This window comes from Cyanistes caeruleus, chromosome 5 (assembly GCF_971803275.1).
Source record: "Cyanistes caeruleus chromosome 5, bCyaCae1.hap1.1, whole genome shotgun sequence".
Classification (NCBI taxonomy): domain Eukaryota; kingdom Metazoa; phylum Chordata; class Aves; order Passeriformes; family Paridae; genus Cyanistes; species Cyanistes caeruleus.
The window spans coordinates 71,599,080-71,626,458 of NC_141705.1; positions in this window are offsets into that span (position 1 = coordinate 71,599,080).

The following is a 27,379-nucleotide window of genomic DNA, read 5'->3' on the forward strand; positions in this document are numbered from 1 at the left end:
GGCGTTTCTGGAATTTGGTCGAGTTTTCAGAAGATTTAGGGATTTTTGTGAGATTTTTGTGGGATTTTCTGGGAATTGGTGGAGATTTTGTGGGACATTCCTGTGAATTGGTAGGGTTTTGAAATGATTTAGGGAGTTTTGTGGGACTTCTCTGGAATTTTGTGTGTTTTTTCTGGAATTGTGTGGGATTCTGAGGAGACTTGAAGAATTTTGAGGAATTTTTCTTAGATTTTGTGGAAACTTGTGGAGGTTTTGTGGGATTTTTGTGGAATTTTTTGGGATATTGAGGCGATTTAGGGATCTTGAGGGATTTTTCGTGTATTTTGAGGGAATTTGTGGAGATTTGGTGGGACATTTTTCTAGAATTTAGTCGTGTTTTGAGAAGATTTAGGGAATTTTGTGTGATTTTTCTGGGATTTTGTTGGATATTGAGGAGATTTTGTGGGATGTTTGTGGAACTTTGAGGGACTTTTCTGGAATTTGGTGAGATTCTGTAGAGAACTGACGAATTATCAGGGGTATTTTCAGGTATTCTGTGGGAATTTGTGGAGATTCGGTGGGATTTTTGTGGATTTTGGCCATGTTTTGAGAAGATTTAAGGAATTTTGTGGGATTTTTCCTGGAATTTTATTGGATACCGGGGAGATTTTGTGGGATGTTTTTGGAACTTTGTGGGACTTTTTAGGAATTTGGTGAGATTCTGTAGAGAACTGACGAATTATCAGGGGTATTTTCATGTATTTTGTGGGAATTTGTGGAGATTCGGTGGGATTTTTGTGGATTTTGGCCATGTTTTGAGAAGATTTAGGGAATTTTGTGGGATTTTTCCTGGAATTTTATTGGATTCCGGGGAGATTTTGTGGGATGTTTGTGGAACTTTGAGGGACTTTTTAGGAATTTGGTGAGATTCTGTAGAGAATTGACGAATTATCAGGGATTTGTCATGTATTCTGTGGGAATTTGTGGAGATTCTGTGGGATTTTTCTGGAATTTGGTAGAGTTTTGAGAAGATTTAGGGAATTTTGTGTGACTTTTCTGGGATTTTGTTGGATATTGAGGACATTTTGTGGGATGTTTCTGGAATTTGGTGGGGCTTTTCAAGAATTTTGTGGTATTTTGAAAAGATTTTGGGAATTTTGTGGTGTTTTTTCTTGAATTTTGTGGGAAACTGTGCTGATTTTATGGGGCGTTTCTGGAATTTGGTCGAGTTTTCAGAAGATTTAGGGATTTTTGTGAGATTTTTGTGGGATTTTCTGGGAATTGGTGGAGATTTTGTGGGACATTCCTGTGAATTGGTAGGGTTTTGAAATGATTTAGGGAGTTTTGTGGGACTTCTCTGGAATTTTGTGTGTTTTTTCTGGAATTGTGTGGGATTCTGAGGAGACTTGAAGAATTTTGAGGAATTTTTCTTAGATTTTGTGGAAACTTGTGGAGGTTTTGTGGGATTTTTGTGGAATTTTTTGGGATATTGAGGCGATTTAGGGATCTTGAGGGATTTTTCATGTATTTTGTGGGAATTTGTGGAGATTTGGTGGGATATTTTTCTAGAATTTGGTCGTGTTTTGAGAAGATTTAGGGAATTTTGTGTGATTTTTCTTGAATTTTGTGGGACATTGAGGAGATTTTGTGGGATGTTTGTGGAACTTTGAGGGACTTTTCTGGAATTTGGTGAGATTCTGTAGAGAACTGACGAATTATCAGGGGTATTTTCATGTATTCTGTGGGAATTTGTGGAGATTCGGTGGGATTTTTGTAAATTTTGGCCATGTTTTGAGAAGATTTAGGGAATTTTGTGGGATTTTTCCTGGAATTTTATTGGATACCGGGGAGATTTTGTGGGATGTTTGTGGAACTTTGAGGGACTTTTTAGGAATTTGGTGAGATTCTGTAGAGAACTGACGAATTATCAGGGCTATTTTCAGGTATTCTGTGGGAATTTGTGGAGATTCGGTGGGATTTTTGTGGATTTTGGCCATGTTTTGAGAAGATTTAGGGAATTTTGTGGGATTTTTCCTGGAATTTTATTGGATACCGGGGAGATTTTGTGGGATGTTTTTGGAACTTTGTGGGACTTTTTAGGAATTTGGTGAGATTCTGTAGAGAATTGACGAATTATCAGGGATTTGTCATGTATTCTGTGGGAATTTGTGGAGATTCTGTGGGATTTTTCTGGAATTTGGTAGAGTTTTGAGAAGATTTAGGGAATTTTGTGGGACTTTTCTGGGATTTTGTTGGATATTGAGGACATTTTGTGGGATGTTTCTGGAATTTGGTGGGGCTTTTCAAGAATTTTGTGGTATTTTGAAAAGATTTTGGGAATTTTGTGGTGTTTTTTCTTGAATTTTGTGGGAAACTGTGCTGATTTTATGGGGCGTTTCTGGAATTTGGTCGAGTTTTCAGAAGATTTAGGGATTTTTGTGAGATTTTTGTGGGATTTTCTGGGAATTGGTGGAGATTTTGTGGGACATTCCTGTGAATTGGTAGGGTTTTGAAATGATTTAGGGAGTTTTGTGGGACTTCTCTGGAATTTTGTGTGTTTTTTCTGGAATTGTGTGGGATTCTGAGGAGACTTGAAGAATTTTGAGGAATTTTTCTTAGATTTTGTGGAAACTTGTGGAGGTTTTGTGGGATTTTTGTGGAATTTTTTGGGACATTGAGGCGATTTAGGGATCTTGAGGGATTTTTCATGTATTTTGTGGGAATTTGTGGAGATTTGGTGGGATATTTTTCTAGAATTTGGTCGTGTTTTGAGAAGATTTAGGGAATTTTGTGTGATTTTTCTTGAATTTTGTGGGACATTGAGGAGATTTTGTGGGATGTTTGTGGAACTTTGAGGGACTTTTCTGGAATTTGGTGAGATTCTGTAGAGAACTGACGAATTATCAGGGATTTTTCATGTATTCTGTGGGAATTTGTGGAGATTTGATGGGATTTTTGTGGATTTTGGCCGTGTTTTGAGAAGATTTAGGGAATTTTGTGTGATTTTTCTGGGATTTTGTTGGATATTGAGGACATTTTGTGGGATGTTTCTGGAATTTGGTGGGGCTTTTCAAGAATTTTGTGGTATTTTGAAAAGGTTTAGGGAATTGTGTGGTGTTTTTTCTTGAATTTTGTGGGAAACTGTGCTGATTTTATGGGGCGTTTCTGGAATTTGGTTGAGTTTTCAGAAGATTTAGGGATTTTTGTGAGATTTTTGTGGGATGTTCTGGGAATTGGTGGAGATTTTGTGGGACATTCCAGTGAATTGGTAGGGTTTTGAAATGATTTAGGGAGTTTTGTGGGACTTCTCTGGAATTTTGTGGGGTTTTTCTGAAATTGTGTGGTTTTGAGGAGACTTGAAGAATTTTGAGGAATTTGTTTTAGATTTTGTGGGAATTTGTGGAGAATCTGTGGGATTTTACTGGAATTTGGTGGGCCTTTTCAAGGACTTTGTGTGGTTTTGAGGAGACTTGAAGAATTTTGAGGAATTTTTCTTAGATTTTGTGGAAACTTGTGGAGGTTTTGTGTGATTTTTGTGTGATTTTGTGGGATATTGAGGCGATTTAGGGATCTTGAGGGATTTATCATGCATTTTGTGGAAATTTGTGGAGATTTGGTGGGATATTTTTCTAGAATTTGGTCGTGTTTTGAGAAGATTTAGGGAATTTTGTGGGATTTTTCTTGAATTTTGTTGGATATTGAGGAGATTTTGTGGGATGTTTGTGGAACTTTGAGGGACTTTTCTGGAATTTGGTGAGATTCTGTAGAGAACTGACGAATTATCAGGGGTATTTTCAGGTATTCTGTGGGAATTTGTGGAGATTCGGTGGGATTTTTGTGGATTTTGGCCATGTTTTGAGAAGATTTAAGGAATTTTGTGGGATTTTTCCTGGAATTTTATTGGATACCGGGGAGATTTTGTGGGATGTTTTTGGAACTTTGTGGGACTTTTTAGGAATTTGGTGAGATTCTGTAGAGAACTGACGAATTATCAGGGGTATTTTCATGTATTTTGTGGGAATTTGTGGAGATTTGGTGGGATTTTTGTGGATTTTGGCCGTGTTTTGAGAAGATTTAGGGAATTTTGTGGGATTTTTCCTGGAATTTTATTGGATTCCGGGGAGATTTTGTGGGATGTTTGTGGAACTTTGAGGGACTTTTTAGGAATTTGGTGAGATTCTGTAGAGAATTGACGAATTATCAGGGATTTGTCATGTATTCTGTGGGAATTTGTGGAGATTCTGTGGGATTTTTCTGGAATTTGGTAGAGTTTTGAGAAGATTTAGGGAATTTTGTGTGACTTTTCTGGGATTTTGTTGGATATTGAGGACATTTTGTGGGATGTTTCTGGAATTTGGTGGGGCTTTTCAAGAATTTTGTGGTATTTTGAAAAGATTTTTGGAATTTTGTGGTGTTTTTTCTTGAATTTTGTGGGAAACTGTGCTGATTTTATGGGGCGTTTCTGGAATTTGGTCGAGTTTTCAGAAGATTTAGGGATTTTTGTGAGATTTTTGTGGGATTTTCTGGGAATTGGTGGAGATTTTGTGGGACATTCCTGTGAATTGGTAGGGTTTTGAAATGATTTAGGGAGTTTTGTGGGACTTCTCTGGAATTTTGTGTGTTTTTTCTGGAATTGTGTGGGATTCTGAGGAGACTTGAAGAATTTTGAGGAATTTTTCTTAGATTTTGTGGAAACTTGTGGAGGTTTTGTGGGATTTTTGTGGAATTTTTTGGGATATTGAGGCGATTTAGGGATCTTGAGGGATTTTTCATGTATTTTGTGGGAATTTGTGGAGATTTGGTGGGATATTTTTCTAGAATTTGGTCGTGTTTTGAGAAGATTTAGGGAATTTTGTGTGATTTTTCTTGAATTTTGTGGGACATTGAGGAGATTTTGTGGGATGTTTGTGGAACTTTGAGGGACTTTTCTGGAATTTGGTGAGATTCTGTAGAGAACTGACGAATTATCAGGGATTTTTCATGTATTCTGTGGGAATTTGTGGAGATTTGGAGGGATTTTTTTGGATTTTGGCCGTGTTTTGAGTCCCCTCAAAACCACACAAAGTCCTTGAAAAGGTCCACCAAATTCCAGAAAAATCCCACCAAATCTCCACAAATTCCCACAAAATACATGAAAAATCCCTCAAGATCCCGAAATCGCCTCAATATCCCACAAAATCCCACAAAAATCACACAAAACCTCTACAAGTTTCCACAAAATCTAAGAAAAATTCCTCAAAATTCTTCAAGTCTCCTCAAAACCACACAAAGTCCTTGAAAAGGCCCACCAAATTCCAGTAAAATCCCACAGATTCTCCACAAATTCCCACAAAATCTAAAACAAATTCCTCAAAATTCTTCAAGTCTCCTCAGAATCCCACACAATTCCAGAAAAAACACACAAAATTCCAGAGAAGTCCCACAAAACTCCCTAAATCATTTCAAAACCCTACCAATTCACAGGAATGTCCCACAAAATCTCCACCAATTCCCAGAACATCCCACAAAAATCCCACAAAAATCCCTAAATCTTCGGAAAACTCAACCACATTCCAGAAATGCCCCATAAAATCAGCACAGTTTCCCACAAAATTCAAGAAAAAACACCACAAAATTCCCTAAATCTTTTCAAAATACCACAAAATTCTTGAAAAGCCCCACCAAATTCCCGAAACATCCCACAAAATGTCCTCAATATCCAACAAAATCCCAGAAAAGTCACACAAAATTCCCTAAATCTTCTCAAAACACGGCCAAAATCCACAAAAATCCCACCAAATCTCCACAAATTCCCACAGAATACATGAAAAATCCCTGATAATTTGTCAGTTCTCTACAGAATCTCACCAAATTCCAGAAAAGTCCCTCAAAGTTCCACAAACATCCCACAAAATCTCCTCAATATCCAACAAAATCCCAGAAAAATCACACAAAATTCCCTAAATCTTCTCAAAACACGACTAAATTCTAGAAAAATGTCCCACCAAATCTCCACAAAATCCCACAAAATACACGAAAAATCACTCAAGATCCCGAAATCGCCTCAATATCCCACAAAATCCCACAAAAATCACACAAAACCTCCACAAGTTTCCACAAAATCTAAGAAAAATTCCTCAAAATTCTTCAAGTCTCCTCAAAACCACACAAAGTCCTTGAAAAGGCCCACCAAATTCCAGTAAAATCCCACAGATTCTCCACAAGTTTCCACAAAATCTAAGAAAAATTCCTCAAAATTCTTCAAGTCTCCTCAGAATCCCACACAATTCCAGAAAAAACACACAAAATTCCAGAGAAGTCCCACAAAACTCCCTAAATCATTTCAAAACCCTACCAATTCACAGGAATGTCCCACAAAATCTCCACCAATTCCCAGAACATCCCACAAAAATCTCACAAAAATGCCTAAATCTTCGGAAAACTCGACCAAATTCCAGAAACGCCCCATAAAATCAGCACAGTTTCCCACAAAATTCAAGAAAAAACACCACAAAATTCCCTAAATCTTCTCAAAACACAACCAAATTCTAGAAAAATATCCCACCAAATCTCCACAAATTCCCACAAAATACATGAGAAATCCCTCAAGATCCCTAAATCGCCTCAATATCCCAAAAAATCACACAAAAATCCCACAAAACCTCCACAAGTTTCCACAAAATCTAAGAAAAATTCCTCAAAATTCTTCAAGTCTCCTCAGAATCCCACACAATTCCAGAAAAAACACACAAAATTCCAGAGAAGTCCCACAAAACTCCCTCAATCATTTCAAAACCCTACCAATTCACAGGAATGTCCCACAAAATCTCCACCAATTCCCAGAACATCCCACAAAAATCCCACAAAAATCCCTAAATCTTCTGAAAACTCAACCAAATTCCAGAAATGCCCCATAAAATCAGCACAGTTTCCCACAAAATTCAAGAAAAAACACCACAAAATTCCCTAAATCTTTTCAAAATACCACAAAATTCTTGAAAAGCCCCACCAAATTCCAGAAACATCCCACAAAATTTCCTCAATACCCAACAAAATCCCAGAAAAATCACACAAAATTCCCTAAATCTTCTCAAAACACGGCCAAAATCCACAAAAATCCCATCAAATCTCCACAAATTCCCACAGAATACATGAAAAATCCCTGATAATTTCTCAGTTCTCTACAGAATCTCACCAAATTCCAGAAAAGTCCCTCAAAGTTCCACAAACATCCCACAAAATCTCCTCAATATCCCACAAAATTCAAGAAAAATCACACAAAATTCCCCAAAACTTCTCAAAACACGACTAAATTCTAGAAAAATGTCCCACCAAATCTCCACAAAATCCCACAAAATACACAAAAAATCCCTCAAGATCCCGAAATCGCCTCAATATCCCACAAAATCCCACAAAAATCCCACAAAACCTCCACAAGTTTCCACAAAATCTAAGAAAAATTCCTCAAAATTCTTCAAGTCTCCTCAAAACCACACAAAGTCCTTGAAAAGGCCCACCAAATTCCAGTAAAATCCCACAGATTCTCCACAAATTCCCACAAAATCTAAAACAAATTCCTCAAAATTCTTCAAGTCTCCTCAGAATCCCACACAATTCCAGAAAAAACACACAAAATTCCAGAGAAGTCCCACAAAACTCCCTAAATCATTTCAAAACCCTACCAATTCACAGGAATGTCCCACAAAATCTCCACCAATTCCCAGAACATCCCACAAAAATCTCACAAAAATCCCTAAATCTTCTGAAAACTCGACCAAATTCCAGAAACGCCCCATAAAATCAGCACAGTTTCCCACAAAATTCAAGAAAAAACACCACACAATTCCCTAAATCTTCTCAAAACACAACCAAATTCTAGAAAAATATCCCACCAAATCTCCACAAATTCCCACAAAATACATGAGAAATCCCTCAAGATCCCTAAATCGCCTCAATATCCCACAAAATCACACAAAAATCCCACAAAACCTCCACAAGTTTCCACAAAATCTAAGAAAAATTCCTCAAAATTCTTCAAAATTCTTCAAGTCTCCTCAGAATCCCACACAATTCCAGAAAAAACACACAAAATTCCAGAGAAGTCCCACAAAACTCCCTAAATCATTTCAAAACCCTACCAATTCACAGGAATGTCCCACAAAATCTCCACCAATTCCCAGAACATCCCACAAAAAATCTCACAAAAATCCCTAAATCTTCTGAAAACTCGACCAAATTCCAGAAACGCCCCATAAAATCAGCACAGTTTCCCACAAAATTCAAGAAAAAACACCACACAATTCCCTAAATCTTCTCAAAACACAACCAAATTCTAGAAAAATATCCCACCAAATCTCCACAAATTCCCACAAAATACATGAGAAATCCCTCAAGATCCCTAAATCGCCTCAATATCCCACAAAATCACACAAAAATCCCACAAAACCTCCACAAGTTTCCACAAAATCTAAGAAAAATTCCTCAAAATTCTTCAAAATTCTTCAAGTCTCCTCAGAATCCCACACAATTCCAGAAAAAACACACAAAATTCCAGAGAAGTCCCACAAAACTCCCTAAATCATTTCAAAACCCTACCAATTCACAGGAATGTCCCACAAAATCTCCACCAATTCCCAGAACATCCCACAAAAATCCCACAAAAATCCCTAAATCTTCTGAAAACTCAACCAAATTCCAGAAATGCCCCATAAAATCAGCACAGTTTCCCACAAAATTCAAGAAAAAACACCACAAAATTCCCTAAATCTTTTCAAAATACCACAAAATTCTTGAAAAGCCCCACCAAATTCCAGAAACATCCCACAAAATTTCCTCAATACCCAACAAAATCCCAGAAAAATCACACAAAATTCCCTAAATCTTCTCAAAACACGGCCAAAAGCCACAAAAATCCCATCAAATCTCCACAAATTCCCACAGAATACATGAAAAATCCCTGATAATTTCTCAGTTCTCTACAGAATCTCACCAAATTCCAGAAAAGTCCCTCAAAGTTCCACAAACATCCCACAAAATCTCCTCAATATCCCACAAAATTCAAGAAAAATCACACAAAATTCCCTAAATCTTCTCAAAACACGACCAAATTCTAGAAAAATATCCCACCAAGTCTCCACAAATTCCCACAAAATACATGAAAAATCCCTCAAGATCCCGAAATCGCCTCAATATCCCACAAAATCCCACAAAAATCCCACAAAACCTCCACAAGTTTCCACAAAATCTAAGAAAAATTCCTCAAAATTCTTCAAGTCTCCTCAAAACCACACAAAGTCCTTGAAAAGGCCCACCAAATTCCAGTAAAATCCCACAGATTCTCCACAAATTCCCACAAAATCTAAAAAAATTCCTCAAAATTCTTCAAGTCTCCTCAGAATCCCACACAATTCCAGAAAAAACACACAAAATTCCAGAGAAGTCCCACAAAACTCCCTAAATCATTTCAAAACCCTACCAATTCACAGGAATGTCCCACAAAATCTCCACCAATTCCCAGAACATCCCACAAAAATCTCACAAAAATTCCTAAATCTTCTGAAAACTCGACCAAATTCCAGAAACGCCCCATAAAATCAGCACAGTTTCCCACAAAATTCAAGAAAAAACACCACAAAATTCCCTAAATCTTCTCAAAACACAACCAAATTCTAGAAAAATATCCCACCAAATCTCCACAAATTCCCACAAAATACATGAGAAATCCCTCAAGATCCCTAAATTGCCTCAATATCCCACAAAATCACACAAAAGTCCCACAAGACCTCCACAAGTTTCCACAAAATCTAAGAAAAATTCCTCAAAATTCTTCAAGTCTCCTCAGAATCCCACACAATTCCAGAAAAAACACGCAAAATTCCAGAGAAGTCCCACAAAACTCCCTAAATCATTTCAAAACCCTACCAATTCACAGGAATGTCCCACAAAATCTCCACCAATTCCCAGAACATCCCACAAAATACTCACAAAAATCCCTAAATCTTCTGAAAACTCGACCAAATTCCAGAAACGCCCCATAAAATCAGCACAGTTTCCCACAAAATTCAAGAAAAAACACCACAAAATTCCCTAAATCTCTTCAAAATACCACAAAATTCTTGAAAAGCCCCACCAAATTCCAGAAACATCCCACAAAATTTCCTCAATACCCAACAAAATCCCAGAAAAATCACACAAAATTCCCTAAATCTTCTCAAAACACGGCCAAAATCCACAAAAATCCCACCAAATCTTTACAAATTCCCACAGAATACATGAAAAATCCCTGATAATTTCTCAGTTCTCTACAGAATCTCACCAAATTCCAGAAAAGTCCCTCAAAGTTCCACAAACATCCCACAAAATCTCCTCAATATCCAACAAAATCCCAGAAAAATCACACAAAATTCCCTAAGTCTTCTCAAAACACGACTAAATTCTAGAAAAATGTCCCACCAAATCTTCACAAAATCCCACAAAATACACAAAAAATCCCTCAAGATCCCGAAATCGCCTCAATATCCCACAAAATCACACAAAAATCCCACAAAACCTCCACAAGTTTCCACAAAATCTAAGAAAAATTCCTCAAAATTCTTCAAGTCTCCTCAAAACCACACAAAGTCCTTGAAAAGGCCCACCAAATTCCAGTAAAATCCCACAGATTCTCCACAAATTCCCTCAAAATCTAAAACAAATTCCTCAAAATTCTTCAAGTCTCCTCAAAACCACACAATTTCAGAAAAAACACACAAAATTCCAGAGAAGTCCCACAAAACTCCCTAAATCATTTCAAAACCCTACCAATTCACAGGAATGTCCCACAAAATCTCCACCAATTCCCAGAACATCCCACAAAAATCTCACAAAAATCCCTAAATCTTCTGAAAACTCAACCAAATTCCAGAAACGCCCCATAAAATCAGCACAGTTTCCCACAAAATTCAAGAAAAAACACCACACAATTACCTAAATCTTTTCAAAATACCACAAAATTCTTGAAAAGCCCCACCAAATTCCCGAAACATCCCACAAAATGTCCTCAATACCCAACAAAATCCCAGAAAAGTCACACAAAATTCCCTAAATCTTCTCAAAACACAACCGAATTCTAGAAAAATATCCCACCAAATCTCCACAAATTCCCACAAAATACATGAGAAATCCCTCAAGATCCCTAAATCGCCTCAATATCCCACAAAATCACACAAAAATCCCACAAAACCTCCACAAGTTCCCACAAAATCTGAGAAAAATTCCTCAAAATTCTTCAAGTCTCCTCAGAATCCCACACAATTCCAGAAAAAACACACAAAATTCCAGAGAAGTCCCACAAAACTCCCTAAATCATTTCAAAACCCTACCAATTCACAGGAATGTCCCACAAAATCTCCACCAATTCCCAGAACATCCCACAAAAATCCCACAAAAATCCCTAAATCTTCTGAAAACTCAACCAAATTCCAGAAATGCCCCATAAAATCAGCACAGTTTCCCACAAAATTCAAGAAAAAACACCACAAAATTCCCTAAATCTTTTCAAAATACCACAAAATTCTTGAAAAGCCCCACCAAATTCCAGAAACATCCCACAAAATTTCCTCAATACCCAACAAAATCCCAGAAAAATCACACAAAATTCCCTAAATCTTCTCAAAACACGGCCAAAAGCCACAAAAATCCCATCAAATCTCCACAAATTCCCACAGAATACATGAAAAATCCCTGATAATTTCTCAGTTCTCTACAGAATCTCACCAAATTCCAGAAAAGTCCCTCAAAGTTCCACAAACATCCCACAAAATCTCCTCAATATCCCACAAAATTCAAGAAAAATCACACAAAATTCCCTAAATCTTCTCAAAACACGACCAAATTCTAGAAAAATATCCCACCAAGTCTCCACAAATTCCCACAAAATACACAAAAAATCCCTCAAGATCCCGAAATCGCCTCAATATCCCACAAAATCCCACAAAAATCCCACAAAACCTCCACAAGTTTCCACAAAATCTAAGAAAAATTCCTCAAAATTCTTCAAGTCTCCTCAAAACCACACAAAGTCCTTGAAAAGGCCCACCAAATTCCAGTAAAATCCCACAGATTCTCCACAAATTCCCACAAAATCTAAAAAAATTCCTCAAAATTCTTCAAGTCTCCTCAGAATCCCACACAATTCCAGAAAAAACACACAAAATTCCAGAGAAGTCCCACAAAACTCCCTAAATCATTTCAAAACCCTACCAATTCACAGGAATGTCCCACAAAATCTCCACCAATTCCCAGAACATCCCACAAAAATCTCACAAAAATCCCTAAATCTTCTGAAAACTCGACCAAATTCCAGAAACGCCCCATAAAATCAGCACAGTTTCCCACAAAATTCAAGAAAAAACACCACAAAATTCCCTAAATCTTCTCAAAACACAACCAAATTCTAGAAAAATATCCCACCAAATCTCCACAAATTCCCACAAAATACATGAGAAATCCCTCAAGATCCCTAAATCGCCTCAATATCCCACAAAATCACACAAAAATCCCACAAAACCTCCACAAGTTTCCACAAAATCTAAGAAAAATTCCTCAAAATTCTTCAAAATTCTTCAAGTCTCCTCAGAATCCCACACAATTCCAGAAAAAACACACAAAATTCCAGAGAAGTCCCACAAAACTCCCTAAATCATTTCAAAACCCTACCAATTCACAGGAATGTCCCACAAAATCTCCACCAATTCCCAGAACATCCCACAAAAATCCCACAAAAATCCCTAAATCTTCTGAAAACTCAACCAAATTCCAGAAATGCCCCATAAAATCAGCACAGTTTCCCACAAAATTCAAGAAAAAACACCACAAAATTCCCTAAACCTTTTCAAAATACCACAAAATTCTTGAAAAGCCCCACCAAATTCCAGAAACATCCCACAAAATTTCCTCAATACCCAACAAAATCCCAGAAAAATCACACAAAATTCCCTAAATCTTCTCAAAACACGGCCAAAATCCACAAAAATCCCATCAAATCTCCACAAATTCCCACAGAATACATGAAAAATCCCTGATAATTTCTCAGTTCTCTACAGAATCTCACCAAATTCCAGAAAAGTCCCTCAAAGTTCCACAAACATCCCACAAAATCTCCTCAATATCCCACAAAATTCAAGAAAAATCACACAAAATTCCCTAAATCTTCTCAAAACACGACCAAATTCTAGAAAAATATCCCACCAAGTCTCCACAAATTCCCACAAAATACATGAAAAATCCCTCAAGATCCCGAAATCGCCTCAATATCCCACAAAATCCCACAAAAATCCCACAAAACCTCCACAAGTTTCCACAAAATCTAAGAAAAATTCCTCAAAATTCTTCAAGTCTCCTCAAAACCACACAAAGTCCTTGAAAAGGCCCACCAAATTCCAGTAAAATCCCACAGATTCTCCACAAATTCCCTCAAAATCTAAAACAAATTCCTCAAAATTCTTCAAGTCTCCTCAAAACCACACAATTTCAGAAAAAACACACAAAATTCCAGAGAAGTCCCACAAAACTCCCTAAATCATTTCAAAACCCTACCAATTCACAGGAATGTCCCACAAAATCTCCACCAATTCCCAGAACATCCCACAAAAATCTCACAAAAATCCCTAAATCTTCTGAAAACTCAACCAAATTCCAGAAACGCCCCATAAAATCAGCACAGTTTCCCACAAAATTCAAGAAAAAACACCACACAATTACCTAAATCTTTTCAAAATACCACAAAATTCTTGAAAAGCCCCACCAAATTCCCGAAACATCCCACAAAATGTCCTCAATACCCAACAAAATCCCAGAAAAGTCACACAAAATTCCCTAAATCTTCTCAAAACACAACCGAATTCTAGAAAAATATCCCACCAAATCTCCACAAATTCCCACAAAATACATGAGAAATCCCTCAAGATCCCTAAATCGCCTCAATATCCCACAAAATCACACAAAAATCCCACAAAACCTCCACAAGTTCCCACAAAATCTGAGAAAAATTCCTCAAAATTCTTCAAGTCTCCTCAGAATCCCACACAATTCCAGAAAAAACACACAAAATTCCAGAGAAGTCCCACAAAACTCCCTAAATCATTTCAAAACCCTACCAATTCACAGGAATGTCCCACAAAATCTCCACCAATTCCCAGAACATCCCACAAAAATCCCACAAAAATCCCTAAATCTTCTGAAAACTCAACCAAATTCCAGAAATGCCCCATAAAATCAGCACAGTTTCCCACAAAATTCAAGAAAAAACACCACAAAATTCCCTAAATCTTTTCAAAATACCACAAAATTCTTGAAAAGCCCCACCAAATTCCAGAAACATCCCACAAAATTTCCTCAATACCCAACAAAATCCCAGAAAAATCACACAAAATTCCCTAAATCTTCTCAAAACACGGCCAAAAGCCACAAAAATCCCATCAAATCTCCACAAATTCCCACAGAATACATGAAAAATCCCTGATAATTTCTCAGTTCTCTACAGAATCTCACCAAATTCCAGAAAAGTCCCTCAAAGTTCCACAAACATCCCACAAAATCTCCTCAATATCCCACAAAATTCAAGAAAAATCACACAAAATTCCCTAAATCTTCTCAAAACACGACCAAATTCTAGAAAAATATCCCACCAAGTCTCCACAAATTCCCACAAAATACACAAAAAATCCCTCAAGATCCCGAAATCGCCTCAATATCCCACAAAATCCCACAAAAATCCCACAAAACCTCCACAAGTTTCCACAAAATCTAAGAAAAATTCCTCAAAATTCTTCAAGTCTCCTCAAAACCACACAAAGTCCTTGAAAAGGCCCACCAAATTCCAGTAAAATCCCACAGATTCTCCACAAATTCCCACAAAATCTAAAAAAATTCCTCAAAATTCTTCAAGTCTCCTCAGAATCCCACACAATTCCAGAAAAAACACACAAAATTCCAGAGAAGTCCCACAAAACTCCCTAAATCATTTCAAAACCCTACCAATTCACAGGAATGTCCCACAAAATCTCCACCAATTCCCAGAACATCCCACAAAAATCTCACAAAAATCCCTAAATCTTCTGAAAACTCGACCAAATTCCAGAAACGCCCCATAAAATCAGCACAGTTTCCCACAAAATTCAAGAAAAAACACCACAAAATTCCCTAAATCTTCTCAAAACACAACCAAATTCTAGAAAAATATCCCACCAAATCTCCACAAATTCCCACAAAATACATGAGAAATCCCTCAAGATCCCTAAATCGCCTCAATATCCCACAAAATCACACAAAAATCCCACAAAACCTCCACAAGTTTCCACAAAATCTAAGAAAAATTCCTCAAAATTCTTCAAAATTCTTCAAGTCTCCTCAGAATCCCACACAATTCCAGAAAAAACACACAAAATTCCAGAGAAGTCCCACAAAACTCCCTAAATCATTTCAAAACCCTACCAATTCACAGGAATGTCCCACAAAATCTCCACCAATTCCCAGAACATCCCACAAAAATCCCACAAAAATCCCTAAATCTTCTGAAAACTCAACCAAATTCCAGAAATGCCCCATAAAATCAGCACAGTTTCCCACAAAATTCAAGAAAAAACACCACAAAATTCCCTAAACCTTTTCAAAATACCACAAAATTCTTGAAAAGCCCCACCAAATTCCAGAAACATCCCACAAAATTTCCTCAATACCCAACAAAATCCCAGAAAAATCACACAAAATTCCCTAAATCTTCTCAAAACACGGCCAAAATCCACAAAAATCCCATCAAATCTCCACAAATTCCCACAGAATACATGAAAAATCCCTGATAATTTCTCAGTTCTCTACAGAATCTCACCAAATTCCAGAAAAGTCCCTCAAAGTTCCACAAACATCCCACAAAATCTCCTCAATATCCCACAAAATTCAAGAAAAATCACACAAAATTCCCTAAATCTTCTCAAAACACGACCAAATTCTAGAAAAATATCCCACCAAGTCTCCACAAATTCCCACAAAATACATGAAAAATCCCTCAAGATCCCGAAATCGCCTCAATATCCCACAAAATCCCACAAAAATCCCACAAAACCTCCACAAGTTTCCACAAAATCTAAGAAAAATTCCTCAAAATTCTTCAAGTCTCCTCAAAACCACACAAAGTCCTTGAAAAGGCCCACCAAATTCCAGTAAAATCCCACAGATTCTCCACAAATTCCCACAAAATCTAAGAAAAATTCCTCAAAATTCTTCAAGTCTCCTCAGAATCCCACACAATTCCAGAAAAAACACACAAAATTCCAGAGAAGTCCCACAAAACTCCCTAAATCATTTCAAAACCCTACCAATTCCAGGAATGTCCCACAAAATCTCCACCAATTCCCAGAACATCCCACAAAAATCTCACAAAAATCCCTAAATCTTCTGAAAACTCGACCAAATTCCAGAAACGCCCCATAAAATCAGCACAGTTTCCCACAAAATTCAAGAAAAAACACCACAAAATTCCCTAAATCTTCTCAAAACACAACCAAATTCTAGAAAAATATCCCACCAAATCTCCACAAATTCCCACAAAATACATGAGAAATCCCTCAAGATCCCTAAATCGCCTCAATATCCCACAAAATCACACAAAAGTCCCACAAGACCTCCACAAGTTTCCACAAAATCTAAGAAAAATTCCTCAAAATTCTTCAAAATTCTTCAAGTCTCCTCAGAATCCCACACAATTCCAGAAAAAACACACAAAATTCCAGAGAAGTCCCACAAAACTCCCTAAATCATTTCAAAACCCTACCAATTCACAGGAATGTCCCACAAAATCTCCACCAATTCCCAGAACATCCCACAAAATACTCACAAAAATCCCTAAATCTTCTGAAAACTCGACCAAATTCCAGAAACGCCCCATAAAATCAGCACAGTTTCCCACAAAATTCAAGAAAAAACACCACAAAATTCCCTAAATCTCTTCAAAATACCACAAAATTCTTGAAAAGCCCCACCAAATTCCAGAAACATCCCACAAAATTTCCTCAATACCCAACAAAATCCCAGAAAAATCACACAAAATTCCCTAAATCTTCTCAAAACACGGCCAAAATCCACAAAAATCCCACCAAATCTTTACAAATTCCCACAGAATACATGAAAAATCCCTGATAATTTCTCAGTTCTCTACAGAATCTCACCAAATTCCAGAAAAGTCCCTCAAAGTTCCACAAACATCCCACAAAATCTCCTCAATATCCAACAAAATCCCAGAAAAATCACACAAAATTCCCTAAGTCTTCTCAAAACACGACTAAATTCTAGAAAAATGTCCCACCAAATCTTCACAAAATCCCACAAAATACACAAAAAATCCCTCAAGATCCCGAAATCGCCTCAATATCCCAAAAAATTCCACAAAAATCCCACAAAACCTCCACAAGTTTCCACAAAATCTAAGAAAAATTCCTCAAAATTCTTCAAGTCTCCTCAAAACCACAAAGTCCTTGAAAAGGCCCACCAAATTCCAGTAAAATCCCACAGATTCTCCACAAATTCCCACAAAATCTAAAACAAATTCCTCAAAATTCTTCAAGTCTCCTCAAAACCACACAATTTCAGAAAAAACACACAAAATTCCAGAGAAGTCCCACAAAACTCCCTAAATCATTTCAAAACCCTACCAATTCACAGGAATGTCCCACAAAATCTCCACCAATTCCCAGAACATCCCACAAAAATCTCACAAAAATCCCTAAATCTTCTGAAAACTCGACCAAATTCCAGAAACGCCCCATAAAATCAGCACAGTTTCCCACAAAATTCAAGAAAAAACACCACACAATTACCTAAATCTTTTCAAAATACCACAAAATTCTTGAAAAGCCCCACCAAATTCCCGAAACATCCCACAAAATGTCCTCAATACCCAACAAAATCCCAGAAAAGTCACACAAAATTCCCTAAATCTTCTCAAAACACAACCAAATTCTAGAAAAATATCCCACCAAATCTCCACAAATTCCCACAAAATACATGAGAAATCCCTCAAGATCCCTAAATCGCCTCAATATCCCACAAAATCACACAAAAATCCCACAAAACCTCCACAAGTTCCCACAAAATCTGAGAAAAATTCCTCAAAATTCTTCAAGTCTCCTCAGAATCCCACACAATTCCAGAAAAAACACACAAAATTCCAGAGAAGTCCCACAAAACTCCCTAAATCATTTCAAAACCCTACCAATTCACAGGAATGTCCCACAAAATCTCCACCAATTTCCAGAACATCCCACAAAAATCCCACAAAAATCCCTAAATCTTCTGAAAACTCAACCAAATTCCAGAAATGCCCCATAAAATCAGCACAGTTTCCCACAAAATTCAAGAAAAAACACCACAAAATTCCCTAAATCTTTTCAAAATACCACAAAATTCTTGAAAAGCCCCACCAAATTCCAGAAACATCCCACAAAATTTCCTCAATACCCAACAAAATCCCAGAAAAATCACACAAAATTCCGTAAATCTTCTCAAAACACGGCCAAAATCCACAAAAATCCCATCAAATCTCCACAAATTCCCACAGAATACATGAAAAATCCCTGATAATTTCTCAGTTCTCTACAGAATCTCACCAAATTCCAGAAAAGTCCCTCAAAGTTCCACAAACATCCCACAAAATCTCCTCAATATCCCACAAAATTCAAGAAAAATCACACAAAATTCCCTAAATCTTCTCAAAACACGACCAAATTCTAGAAAAATATCCCACCAAGTCTCCACAAATTCCCACAAAATACATGAAAAATCCCTCAAGATCCCGAAATCGCCTCAATATCCCACAAAATCCCACAAAAATCCCACAAAACCTCCACAAGTTTCCACAAAATCTAAGAAAAATTCCTCAAAATTCTTCAAGTCTCCTCAAAACCACACAAAGTCCTTGAAAAGGCCCACCAAATTCCAGTAAAATCCCACAGATTCTCCACAAATTACCACAAAATCTAAAACAAATTCCTCAAAATTCTTCAAGTCTCCTCAGAATCCCACACAATTCCAGAAAAAACACACAAAATTCCAGAGAAGTCCCACAAAACTCCCTAAATCATTTCAAAACCCTACCAATTCACAGGAATGTCCCACAAAATCTCCACCAATTCCCAGAACATCCCACAAAAATCCCACAAAAATCCCTAAATCTTCTGAAAACTCAACCAAATTCCAGAAATGCCCCATAAAATCAGCACAGTTTCCCACAAAATTCAAGAAAAAACACCACAAAATTCCCTAAATCTTTTCAAAATACCACAAAATTCTTGAAAAGCCCCACCAAATTCCAGAAACATCCCACAAAATTTCCTCAATACCCAACAAAATCCCAGAAAAATCACACAAAATTCCCTAAATCTTCTCAAAACACGGCCAAAATCCACAAAAATCCCATCAAATCTCCACAAATTCCCACAGAATACATGAAAAATCCCTGATAATTTCTCAGTTCTCTACAGAATCTCACCAAATTCCAGAAAAGTCCCTCAAAGTTCCACAAACATCCCACAAAATCTCCTCAATATCCCACAAAATTCAAGAAAAATCACACAAAATTCCCTAAATCTTCTCAAAACACGACCAAATTCTAGAAAAATATCCCACCAAGTCTCCACAAATTCCCACAAAATACATGAAAAATCCCTCAAGATCCCGAAATCGCCTCAATATCCCACAAAATCCCACAAAAATCCCACAAAACCTCCACAAGTTTCCACAAAATCTAAGAAAAATTCCTCAAAATTCTTCAAGTCTCCTCAAAACCACACAAAGTCCTTGAAAAGGCCCACCAAATTCCAGTAAAATCCCACAGATTCTCCACAAATTCCCACAAAATCTAAGAAAAATTCCTCAAAATTCTTCAAGTCTCCTCAGAATCCCACACAATTCCAGAAAAAACACACAAAATTCCAGAGAAGTCCCACAAAACTCCCTAAATCATTTCAAAACCCTACCAATTCACAGGAATGTCCCACAAAATCTCCACCAATTCCCAGAACATCCCACAAAAATCTCACAAAAATCCCTAAATCTTCTGAAAACTCGACCAAATTCCAGAAACGCCCCATAAAATCAGCACAGTTTCCCACAAAATTCAAGAAAAAACACCACAAAATTCCCTAAATCTTCTCAAAACACAACCAAATTCTAGAAAAATATCCCACCAAATCTCCACAAATTCCCACAAAATACATGAGAAATCCCTCAAGATCCCTAAATCGCCTCAATATCCCACAAAATCACACAAAAATCCCACAAAACCTCCACAAGTTTCCACAAAATCTAAGAAAAATTCCTCAAAATTCTTCAAAATTCTTCAAGTCTCCTCAGAATCCCACACAATTCCAGAAAAAACACACAAAATTCCAGAGAAGTCCCACAAAACTCCCTAAATCATTTCAAAACCCTACCAATTCACAGGAATGTCCCACAAAATCTCCACCAATTCCCAGAACATCCCACAAAATACTCACAAAAATCCCTAAATCTTCTGAAAACTCGACCAAATTCCAGAAACGCCCCATAAAATCAGCACAGTTTCCCACAAAATTCAAGAAAAAACACCACAAAATTCCCTAAATCTTTTCAAAATACCACAAAATTCTTGAAAAGCCCCACCAAATTCCCGAAACATCCCACAAAATGTCCTCAATACCCAACAAAATCCCAGAAAAGTCACACAAAATTCCCTAAATCTTCTCAAAACACAACCAAATTCTAGAAAAATATCCCACCAAATCTCCACAAATTCCCACAAAATACATGAGAAATCCCTCAAGATCCCTAAATCGCCTCAATATCCCACAAAATCACACAAAAATCCCACAAAACCTCCACAAGTTCCCACAAAATCTGAGAAAAATTCCTCAAAATTCTTCAAGTCTCCTCAGAATCCCACACAATTCCAGAAAAAACACACAAAATTCCAGAGAAGTCCCACAAAACTCCCTAAATCATTTCAAAACCCTACCAATTCACAGGAATGTCCCACAAAATCTCCACCAATTCCCAGAACATCCCACAAAAATCCCACAAAAATCCCTAAATCTTCTGAAAACTCAACCAAATTCCAGAAATGCCCCATAAAATCAGCACAGTTTCCCACAAAATTCAAGAAAAAACACCACAAAATTCCCTAAATCTTTTCAAAATACCACAAAATTCTTGAAAAGCCCCACCAAATTCCAGAAACATCCCACAAAATTTCCTCAATACCCAACAAAATCCCAGAAAAATCACACAAAATTCCCTAAATCTTCTCAAAACACGGCCAAAAGCCACAAAAATCCCATCAAATCTCCACAAATTCCCACAGAATACATGAAAAATCCCTGATAATTTCTCAGTTCTCTACAGAATCTCACCAAATTCCAGAAAAGTCCCTCAAAGTTCCACAAACATCCCACAAAATCTCCTCAATATCCCACAAAATTCAAGAAAAATCACACAAAATTCCCTAAATCTTCTCAAAACACGACCAAATTCTAGAAAAATATCCCACCAAGTCTCCACAAATTCCCACAAAATACATGAAAAATCCCTCAAGATCCCGAAATCGCCTCAATATCCCACAAAATCCCACAAAAATCCCACAAAACCTCCACAAGTTTCCACAAAATCTAAGAAAAATTCCTCAAAATTCTTCAAGTCTCCTCAAAACCACACAAAGTCCTTGAAAAGGCCCACCAAATTCCAGTAAAATCCCACAGATTCTCCACAAATTCCCACAAAATCTAAGAAAAATTCCTCAAAATTCTTCAAGTCTCCTCAGAATCCCACACAATTCCAGAAAAAACACACAAAATTCCAGAGAAGTCCCACAAAACTCCCTAAATCATTTCAAAACCCTACCAATTCACAGGAATGTCCCACAAAATCTCCACCAATTCCCAGAACATCCCACAAAAATCTCACAAAAATCCCTAAATCTTCTGAAAACTCGACCAAATTCCAGAAACGCCCCATAAAATCAGCACAGTTTCCCACAAAATTCAAGAAAAAACACCACAAAATTCCCTAAATCTTCTCAAAACACAACCAAATTCTAGAAAAATATCCCACCAAATCTCCACAAATTCCCACAAAATACATGAGAAATCCCTCAAGATCCCTAAATCGCCTCAATATCCCACAAAATCACACAAAAATCCCACAAAACCTCCACAAGTTTCCACAAAATCTAAGAAAAATTCCTCAAAATTCTTCAAAATTCTTCAAGTCTCCTCAGAATCCCACACAATTCCAGAAAAAACACACAAAATTCCAGAGAAGTCCCACAAAACTCCCTAAATCATTTCAAAACCCTACCAATTCACAGGAATGTCCCACAAAATCTCCACCAATTCCCAGAACATCCCACAAAAATCCCACAAAAATCCCTAAATCTTCTCAAAACTCAACCAAATTCCAGAAATGCCCCATAAAATCAGCACAGTTTCCCACAAAATTCAAGAAAAAACACCACAAAATTCCCTAAATCTTTTCAAAATACCACAAAATTCTTGAAAAGCCCCACCAAATTCCAGAAACATCCCACAAAATTTCCTCAATACCCAACAAAATCCCAGAAAAATCACACAAAATTCCCTAAATCTTCTCAAAACATGGCCAAAAGCCACAAAAATCCCATCAAATCTCCACAAATTCCCACAGAATACATGAAAAATCCCTGATAATTTCTCAGTTCTCTACAGAATCTCACCAAATTCCAGAAAAGTCCCTCAAAGTTCCACAAACATCCCACAAAATCTCCTCAATATCCCACAAAATTCAAGAAAAATCACACAAAATTCCCTAAATCTTCTCAAAACACGACCAAATTCTAGAAAAATATCCCACCAAGTCTCCACAAATTCCCACAAAATACATGAAAAATCCCTCAAGATCCCGAAATCGCCTCAATATCCCACAAAATCCCACAAAAATCCCACAAAACCTCCACAAGTTTCCACAAAATCTAAGAAAAATTCCTCAAAATTCTTCAAGTCTCCTCAAAACCACACAAAGTCCTTGAAAAGGCCCACCAAATTCCAGTAAAATCCCACAGATTCTCCACAAATTCCCACAAAATCTAAAAAAATTCCTCAAAATTCTTTAAGTCTCCTCAGAATCCCACACAATTCCAGAAAAAACACACAAAATTCCAGAGAAGTCCCACAAAACTCCCTAAATCATTTCAAAACCCTACCAATTCACAGGAATGTCCCACAAAATCTCCACCAATTCCCAGAACATCCCACAAAAATCTCACAAAAATCCCTAAATCTTCTGAAAACTCGACCAAATTCCAGAAACGCCCCATAAAATCAGCACAGTTTCCCACAAAATTCAAGAAAAAACACCACAAAATTCCCTAAATCTTCTCAAAACACAACCAAATTCTAGAAAAATATCCCACCAAATCTCCACAAATTCCCACAAAATACATGAGAAATCCCTCAAGATCCCTAAATCGCCTCAATATCCCACAAAATCACACAAAAATCCCACAAAACCTCCACAAGTTTCCACAAAATCTAAGAAAAATTCCTCAAAATTCTTCAAAATTCTTCAAGTCTCCTCAGAATCCCACACAATTCCAGAAAAAACACACAAAATTCCAGAGAAGTCCCACAAAACTCCCTAAATCATTTCAAAACCCTACCAATTCACAGGAATGTCCCACAAAATCTCTACCAATTCCCAGAACATCCCACAAAAATCCCACAAAAATCCCTAAATCTTCTGAAAACTCAACCAAATTCCAGAAATGCCCCATAAAATCAGCACAGTTTCCCACAAAATTCAAGAAAAAACACCACAAAATTCCCTAAATCTTTTCAAAATACCACAAAATTCTTGAAAAGCCCCACCAAATTCCAGAAACATCCCACAAAATTTCCTCAATACCCAACAAAATCCCAGAAAAATCACACAAAATTCCCTAAATCTTCTCAAAACACGGCCAAAATCCACAAAAATCCCATCAAATCTCCACAAATTCCCACAGAATACATGAAAAATCCCTGATAATTTCTCAGTTCTCTACAGAATCTCACCAAATTCCAGAAAAGTCCCTCAAAGTTCCACAAACATCCCACAAAATCTCCTCAATATCCCACAAAATTCAAGAAAAATCACACAAAATTCCCTAAATCTTCTCAAAACACGACCAAATTCTAGAAAAATATCCCACCAAGTCTCCACAAATTCCCACAAAATACATGAAAAATCCCTCAAGATCCCGAAATCGCCTCAATATCCCACAAAATCCCACAAAAATCCCACAAAACCTCCACAAGTTTCCACAAAATCTAAGAAAAATTCCTCAAAATTCTTCAAGTCTCCTCAAAACCACACAAAGTCCTTGAAAAGGCCCACCAAATTCCAGTAAAATCCCACAGATTCTCCACAAATTCCCACAAAATCTAAGAAAAATTCCTCAAAATTCTTCAAGTCTCCTCAGAATCCCACACAATTCCAGAAAAAACACACAAAATTCCAGAGAAGTCCCACAAAACTCCCTAAATCATTTCAAAACCCTACCAATTCACAGGAATGTCCCACAAAATCTCCACCAATTCCCAGAACATCCCACAAAAATCTCACAAAAATCCCTAAATCTTCTGAAAACTCGACCAAATTCCAGAAACGCCCCATAAAATCAGCACAGTTTCCCACAAAATTCAAGAAAAAACACCACAAAATTCCCTAAATCTTCTCAAAACACAACCAAATTCTAGAAAAATATCCCACCAAATCTCCACAAATTCCCACAAAATACATGAGAAATCCCTCAAGATCCCTAAATCGCCTCAATATCCCACAAAATCACACAAAAATCCCACAAAACCTCCACAAGTTTCCACAAAATCTAAGAAAAATTCCTCAAAATTCTTCAAAATTCTTCAAGTCTCCTCAGAATCCCACACAATTCCAGAAAAAACACACAAAATTCCAGAGAAGTCCCACAAAACTCCCTAAATCATTTCAAAACCCTACCAATTCACAGGAATGTCCCACAAAATCTCTACCAATTCCCAGAACATCCCACAAAAATCCCACAAAAATCCCTAAATCTTCTGAAAACTCAACCAAATTCCAGAAATGCCCCATAAAATCAGCACAGTTTCCCACAAAATTCAAGAAAAAACACCACAAAATTCCCTAAATCTTTTCAAAATACCACAAAATTCTTGAAAAGCCCCACCAAATTCCAGAAACATCCCACAAAATTTCCTCAATACCCAACAAAATCCCAGAAAAATCACACAAAATTCCCTAAATCTTCTCAAAACACGGCCAAAATCCACAAAAATCCCATCAAATCTCCACAAATTCCCACAGAATACATGAAAAATCCCTGATAATTTCTCAGTTCTCTACAGAATCTCACCAAATTCCAGAAAAGTCCCTCAAAGTTCCACAAACATCCCACAAAATCTCCTCAATATCCCACAAAATTCAAGAAAAATCACACAAAATTCCCTAAATCTTCTCAAAACACGACCAAATTCTAGAAAAATATCCCACCAAGTCTCCACAAATTCCCACAAAATACATGAAAAATCCCTCAAGATCCCGAAATCGCCTCAATATCCCACAAAATCCCACAAAAATCCCACAAAACCTCCACAAGTTTCCACAAAATCTAAGAAAAATTCCTCAAAATTCTTCAAGTCTCCTCAAAACCACACAAAGTCCTTGAAAAGGCCCACCAAATTCCAGTAAAATCCCACAGATTCTCCACAAATTCCCACAAAATCTAAGAAAAATTCCTCAAAATTCTTCAAGTCTCCTCAGAATCCCACACAATTCCAGAAAAAACACACAAAATTCCAGAGAAGTCCCACAAAACTCCCTAAATCATTTCAAAACCCTACCAATTCACAGGAATGTCCCACAAAATCTCCACCAATTCCCAGAACATCCCACAAAAATCTCACAAAAATCCCTAAATCTTCTGAAAACTCGACCAAATTCCAGAAACGCCCCATAAAATCAGCACAGTTTCCCACAAAATTCAAGAAAAAACACCACAAAATTCCCTAAATCTTCTCAAAACACAACCAAATTCTAGAAAAATATCCCACCAAATCTCCACAAATTCCCACAAAATACATGAAAAATCCCTCAAGATCCCTAAATCGCCACAATATCCCACAAAATCACACAAAAGTCCCACAAGACCTCCACAAGTTTCCACAAAATCTAAGAAAAATTCCTCAAAAGTCTTCAAGTCTCCTCAGAATCCCACACAATTCCAGAAAAACCCACAAAATTCCAGAGAAGTCTCACAAAACTCCCTAAATCATTTCAAAACCCTACCAATTCACAGGAATGTCCCACAAAATCTCCACCAATTCCCAGAACATCCCACAAAAATCTCACAAAAATCCCTAAATCTTCTGAAAACTCGACCAAATTCCCGAAACGCCCCATAAAATCAGCACAGTTTCCCACAAAATTCAAGAAAAAACACCACAAAATTCCCAAAATCTTTTCAAAATACCACAAAATTCTTGAAAAGCCCCACCAAATTCCAGAAACATCCCACAAAATGTCCTCAATATCCAACAAAATCCCAGAAAAATCACACAAAATTCCCTAAATCTTCTCAAAACACGGCCAAAATCCACAAAAATCCCACAGAATCTCCACAAATTCCCACAGAATACATGAAAAATCCCTGATAATTCGTCAGTTCTCTACAGAATCTCACCAAATTCCAGAAGAGTCCCTCAAAGTTCCACAAACATCCCACAAAATCTCCCCGGTATCCAATAAAATTCCAGGAAAAATCCCACAAAATTCCCTAAATCTTCTCAAAACATGGCCAAAATCCACAAAAATCCCACCGAATCTCCACAAATTCCCACAGAATACCTGAAAATACCCCTGATAATTCGTCAGTTCTCTACAGAATCTCACCAAATTCCTAAAAAGTCCCTCAAAGTTCCACAAACATCCCACAAAATCTCCCCGGTATCCAATAAAATTCCAGGAAAAATCCCACAAAATTCCCTAAATCTTCTCAAAACATGGCCAAAATTTACAAAAATCCCACCGAATCTCCACAAATTCCCACAGAATACATGAAAATACCCCTGATAATTCGTCAGTTCTCTACAGAATCTCACCAAATTCCAGAAAAGTCCCTCAAAGTTCCACAAACATCCCACAAAATCTCCTCAATGTCCCACAAAATTCAAGAAAAATCACACAAAATTCCCTAAATCTTCTCAAAACACGACCAAATTCTAGAAAAATATCCCACCAAATCTCCACAAATTCCCACAAAATACATGAAAAATCCCTCAAGATCCCTAAATCGCCTCAATATCCCAAAAAATTCCACAAAAATCCCACAAAACCTCCACAAGTTTCCACA